This window comes from Heterocephalus glaber, unplaced genomic scaffold, assembly GCF_053883595.1.
Source record: "Heterocephalus glaber isolate CG9 unplaced genomic scaffold, H.glaber_assembly_v1.0 deba00001613, whole genome shotgun sequence".
Classification (NCBI taxonomy): Eukaryota; Metazoa; Chordata; class Mammalia; order Rodentia; family Bathyergidae; genus Heterocephalus; species Heterocephalus glaber.
The window spans coordinates 18,803,563-18,810,153 of NW_028258384.1; positions in this window are offsets into that span (position 1 = coordinate 18,803,563).

Sequence of the window (6,591 nt, forward strand, 5' to 3'; positions counted from 1 at the left end):
GACAAGGTCAGAAGCAGGTGGGCAGAGATGGTATTGCTCATATTAGAAATAGACAAGATGTTTCAGGGATAAGGAAATATATAGAAAGTGCATCCCCAGATTTTCATATCATTAGCTCCAGATTCTGCAGAACTTATCATAAAGTGCCAAGCCCCTTACAAATACAATGAATGGATAAACAGTGTGTTGATAAGGAGAACTTTGAACAAGTACAGAAAGAATCTGAGCATTTTCTAGTGGTCTAAAGTCCTTGAAACAAGAAGCAAAATCCCAGCACAGAATAACCTGAAATATAAAAGGGGGACTTAGAAAAGGATCAACAGCCCTTGAACAAAGTAAGAAGAACTCTGGCTGAACTTAACAGAGACTGTTTACTTAGTTATAGTTGATAAAGAGTTTTTCACCAGTTCCTTGAAGGGAAATTGGCAGATTAAACTGTCGACACTGTATGCCACTTATAATATTCTGTACTTTTATATGACATAAGTTTTGTCTAACTTTTCTATAAAGTACATACAATTCTCATCTCACCCTGTGCTTCACCCATATGTTTTTTCAAACTCAATATCAAAAAAAAAAAAAAATGGAAAGGGGAACCAGAGGAAGACGAAGGAGTAGAGGAAAGGAGAAGGGAATTTTTATTTTTATTTTCTTAATTCATTAATTTTATTGCTACATTTTATGTATACAATATAATGGCACTCATCTTTGGGAATTTGTACCTGTACATGATATATCTTAGTTCCTATTTTTCCCCATTCCCCTACCCTCTGAGAAGGGGATTTTTAAAAAGGAAACAAGCTATAATATATATGTGAAACCACTCACAAGATTATTATAAACTGTGAATTGCAAATATGCACTAATAAAATTTGAAAAAAATTAAAAATCTAACTGTCACAGAATGTAAATTAAATGTTTATTTTTATTGGTACATGTTTGCAATACATCATGATTACATTCCTTGCAGGGAGGTGGCATGTGTACACAAGGCATCATAATTCTTAACTCTTTCAGGAAGACACCTAGAAGGAAAGTAGATAGGTTGAATAGAATTTCTTTTAGTTTTCAAAGAAATCTCCATACTGTTTTAGATAGTAGCTGCACTTGTTTACATTGCCATCAAGAATGTAGCAGTGTTTCCCTTTCCTCAAAGCCTCACAAGTATTTGTTATTATTTGATTTATTTATGGCAGCCATTCTTTCTGGAGTAAAATGGAACCAGTGTTTTAATTTGCATTTCTCTAGTGACCAGAGATGTTGAACACTTTGGCATTTATTTATTGCCCATTTGTACCACTTTTCTGAGGAGTGTCTATTCACTTCAGTTGTCCATTTTAAACTGGATCATTCATTTTGAGGGGGTCCAATTTTTTGTGTTCTTTATATATTTTAGATATTAGTGCTCTGTCCAAGAAATAGCTAGAAAAAAAATTCGCATTCGGTAGATTGTCACTTCACTGTTGTTTTACTCCTTCACTTTGCAAAAGCTTTTTAATTTTACATGATCCTATTTGTTGATTCTTGATGTTATTGCTTGTGGTATAAAAGTTATGTTCATAAAGTTCTTGCCTATGCTTATGTCTTTGAAATGTCTTTATCTTCCAACAAACTAAGTATTTCTGTTTTAAGATCTCTGATCTTTGGTTTAGATCTTTGATTTATTTTATTTTAGTTTAGTACATGTTGATTGCTTCTTGGCCTTTTGGCTAAGGTCAAGTGTATTTTAGTACGTGTTGAAAGATGAGGGTCTGAATTCAATCTTCTTCATGTAGATACACAATGTACCAGCACCAATTGCTAAAGAGGTTATCTTTCCTGATCATGTTTTAAGCCCCTTAGTCAAACATCAGAAAGCTGAATTTTTCTGGAGCCGTTTCTGCAAACTACTCTGTTCCACTGAGCTACATGTCTGTTTTTGTGCCAATATTATACTGATTATATCACTGTAGCATTTTCATATAACTTGAATTTGGGGAATGTGATGCCTCCTGCTTTGCTCTGTTACCTAGGATTGCTTTTGCTGTTCAAGGTCTCTTCTGGTTTCATATGACTATTAGGAATGATTTTATTATTTCTTGGAGAAATGCTTTTGGTGTTTTGATTAGGATTGCATTAAATCAATATTATTTTTATAAATATGGATTTTTTACAGTATTGATTCTAACTATCCAAAAACAGGGAATATTGTTATATTTTCTGATATTCTCTTCCATCTGTATTTTCTGAATACTTACTTTTTGTTGTAGAAGCCTCTCACCTCCTTGATTAGAATAATTCCTAAGTATTTAATTAGTCTTGATGCTATTGTGCATTGTATTGTTTCCTTAATTTCTTTTATGCTGAGTTTATTATTCATGTACAAGAACACTATTGGTATTTCTGTGTTAATTTTGTATCTTGCTATACCACTTGAATTTGGTTATTAATTCTAGGAGATTGATTATTAATTTTATGTGGACTTTTTTGATTCTTCTATGTAGATGATAATGTTATGTGAAAATAATGATAATTTAACTTCTCCATTTCCAATACAAATCCCTTTTACTTCTTTCTCTTGAATGATTGTTATGGTTAATGCTTCAAGTAAAGTTTCAAATTGAACAGGAGTTGTGAGAGTGGACACCCATGCCTTTTTAATTTAACAGGGAAAACTGTCAGGTTTTCCCCATTTAATATGATAATGGCAGTAGATTTGTCATAAAAGACCTTTATTAGATTGAGGGAAAATCCTTCTATATCTATATTCTTCAGGGTATTTTGTCTAGAATGGATGTTGAATTTTTCAAAGGCATTTTCTACATCTATTGAGATAATTATGTAATTTTTTTCTTTAATATTTTATTTTTATCTCAATGTAATACAAGTAGATATTAATGTAGAAAAAATTTAAAACTGTTTTCTTCTATGAAAAAATAAAGTAAAATTTAATAACAAATTAATTAAAGAATAACATTAGTTAATACCCTGTGTACCATCATCTTAAAAGAATGGTCAAAATGTTAAGAGTACAAGTCATAGACAGAAAGGATACCTACAAAAAATAGATAAATAGATAATAGCATAAAACTTTCTTTTCAATGAAAAGAAAGAAATAAAACAGCATATATTGAAATATTTTTTATTAAGTTTATTGGTACATTTTAGCTATACAATAGAGTTGCATTCATAATTGGAAACTTGTACCTTTACATGATGTATCTTGGTTCTTATTTTCCCTATTCCCCTGTCTGCGCTTCAACCCCTCCACCTCTCCTTATGTACAAAAACTGTTTCCATTTTTTCCTTTTCTCATATTTGTTCTTTTTCCTTCTTTCATTTCCCCCACCCCTTTAGACCTTTTCTTTCTATTTCCCACTGTCAATTATACATTTTGATCCTTACTTACATTTTTAGTTTCTCACACCAGAGAAACTATTTGGTATTTACATGTATGTCCTATTTATTTCACTTAAAGAGTATGGCCTCAATGTGTGGCCCTTTAGCTATAAATGTCTTTAGTATATCATTCTTTATGGCTGAGTAGTACTCCATTTTATTAGAAAAAAACACATTGTCTTTATCTAGACTCCAGTTGATGGGTAATTGGGCTGTTTCCAAGCTTTAGGTATTACAAACTGTGCCTCTATAAACATGGGTGCACATGTATCACTGCGGTATGATACTTTTAATTCTTGTTGGAAGATCCCTAGCAGAGGAATAGCTGGGTAAAATGGGACCTCTAATCCTAGTTTTTTTAGGTATCTCCATATTGATTTCCACAGTGGTTGCACCAGTCTGCACTCCCAACAACAATGTAGAAGTGTTCCTTTCTCCCCATAACCCCACCAGCATCTGTTATTGGTTGATTTCTTGATAGCAGCCATACTTTCTGGAGTGAAATGGAATCTCCATGTTGTTTTCATTTTTATCTCTCAAATGACCAATGGTGTTTATTCATTTGTTTAAGTAAATGCAAAGGAACTGAAGTTATCCCCAGTATATTACCAGACAATAGTGTAAATAAACTGGACATCAATACCATAAGAAATCACAAGAACACCACAAACACATTCAAATTGAATTACACACTCCTCAACAACCAATGGGTCACAGAGGAAATTAAAGAAGAAATTAGACAGTTTCTACAAGTAAATGATAATCCCAGTACAACATACAGGAATCTATGAGACACAATGAAAACAGTTCTATGTGAGAAATTCATAGGAGTGAGTGCCCATGCTAGGAAAACAGAACCAGCTCAAATAAACAACCTAATGCTGAACCTCAAGCTCCTAGAAAAAGAAGAGCAAGATAAACTCAAAGCTCATACAAAGGAGGTAATTATAAAGATCAGAACCAGAAATCAATGCAATAGAGACTAAAAGAACAATACAAAAAATCAATAAATCAAAGAGTTGGTTTTTTGAAAGATTAAATAAAATTGATAAACCCTTAGACAACCTTATCAATAAAAGGAAAGAAAAGGCTCAAATTCATGCAATTAGGAATGAAAAGGTGATATCACAACAGATCCAGCAGAAATCCAGAATAACATCAATACCTACTTTGAGAACCTGTACACCAATAAAATGGAAAATCCAGAAGAAATGGCCATATGAATACTAAAGATATTAGATACATATTAATTACCAAAGTTGAAGAAGAAGATATAAAAATTCTAAACACCCCAATTACAATCAGTGAAATTGAAAACATAGCTAAAAATTTACCAACATAGGAAAGCCCATGTCCTGATGGCTTCATTGCTGAAATCTACAAGACATTTAGAGAAGAACTACTAGCACTACTGGTTTTTTTTCTTTGCTTAAATTCTTTTATTGGTACATTTTAGGTATACAATACATTTACATTTACCACTGGGCATTGTACCTGTACAAGATGTATCTGGGTTCTTATTTTTTCCCCATTACCTGTCTTCCCTTCACACCCTCCACCCTTCCCTATTTAAAAACACTTTATTTCCATTTTTTTCCTTTTCTCATAATTTTTCCTTTTCCTTCTTTCCCTTCCCCTTCCCCTCCCACTTTGACTACCCCTTTGGACTTTTTCTTCCTATTTCAAATTACCAATTATTCATTTTAATCATTTTCATTCTTATTTACACTCCAAAGAAACTATTTGGTATTTGCACATGTTTGTCCTATATATTTCACTTATGAGTACAGCCTCAATATGCATCCATATAGCTATAAATGTCTCTAGTTTCTCATTCTTTATGGCTGAGTAGTACTCCATTTTCTTAAAAAAACCCACATCTTCTTTATCCAGTTTCCAGTTGATGGGTACTTGGGCTGTTTCCAAGTTTTAGTTATTACAAACTGTGCCACTATAAATATGGGTGCACATATATCACTGTGTTATGATTCTTTTAACACTTTTGGAAAAGTACCCAGCAGGAGAATAGCTGGGTCAAATGGGACCCTTTGTCCTAGATAATTGAGATAGCTCCATACTGATTTTCAGTGGTTGCACCAGTCTGCACTCCCAACGACAAAGGGTAGAAGGGTTCTTTTCGTCCCACACCCCCACCAGCATTTGTTATTGGTTGATTTCTTGATAGTAGCCATTCTTTCTGGGGTGAGGTGGAATCTCAGTGTTGTTTTCATTTGCATCTTTCTACTTACCAGGGATGTTGAACATTTTTTCATATGTTCATTTGCTGCTTTTCTTTGTGTGAGAAATGTCTGTTCACTTCAGATGCCCATTGTTGAATTAGGTATTTAAATTTGGGGGGTCTGATTTTCAAAATTTCTTTGTATATTCTAGATAGTAGTCCTCTGTCTGAGGTACTGCTGCTAAAATGTTTTTCCCACATTGTAGGTTGTCTTTTAGGTATGTTGGTGGTTTCTCTTGCAGTGCAGAAGTTTTTAATAAGATGAGATCCCGGTTGTTGATACTTTGTGCTACTTCCTGTGCTGCTGAGGTTTTGTTCATAAAGTCTTTTACCATGACAATATCTTCAAGAGTTCTACTTAACTTATCTTCCAGCAAGTTTAGTGTTTATGTTTTAATATTTAGATCTTTAATCCACTTCAATCTTAGTTTAGTGCCTGGTGATACATATGGGTCTAATTTTCATCTTTGGCATGTTGAAACCCAATTTTTTCAGCACCATTTATTAAAGAGGTTATCTTTCCTCCAATGAGGGTGGTTGGCTCCTTTGTCAAAGATGAGGTGGCTGAGTATGCCTGGAGTTACTTCTGCATCTTCTAATCAATTCCACTGATCCTTGGGTCTGTTTCTTTGCCAGTACAATGTGGTTTTTATCACAGTAGCTTTGTAGTAAACTTTTAAATTGGGGATTGTGATACTCCCTGACATATCTCTGATGACTAGAATTGCTTTTACTAATCTAGGTCTCTTCTGGTTCCAAATGAATTTGTGAATTTTTTTCTCTAGTTATGTGAAGTATGTTGTTGGAATTTCAATCTACATTGCATTAAATCTATATAGCAGTTTTGGAAGTATGGCCATTTTCACTATAGTGGTTCTTGCTACACAGGAAAAAGGGATGTCTTTCCATGGTCTTCTATCCTTTTCAATCTCTGTTTTCAGAGTGCTGTATATCTCTGTGTTGATGTCCTTTTC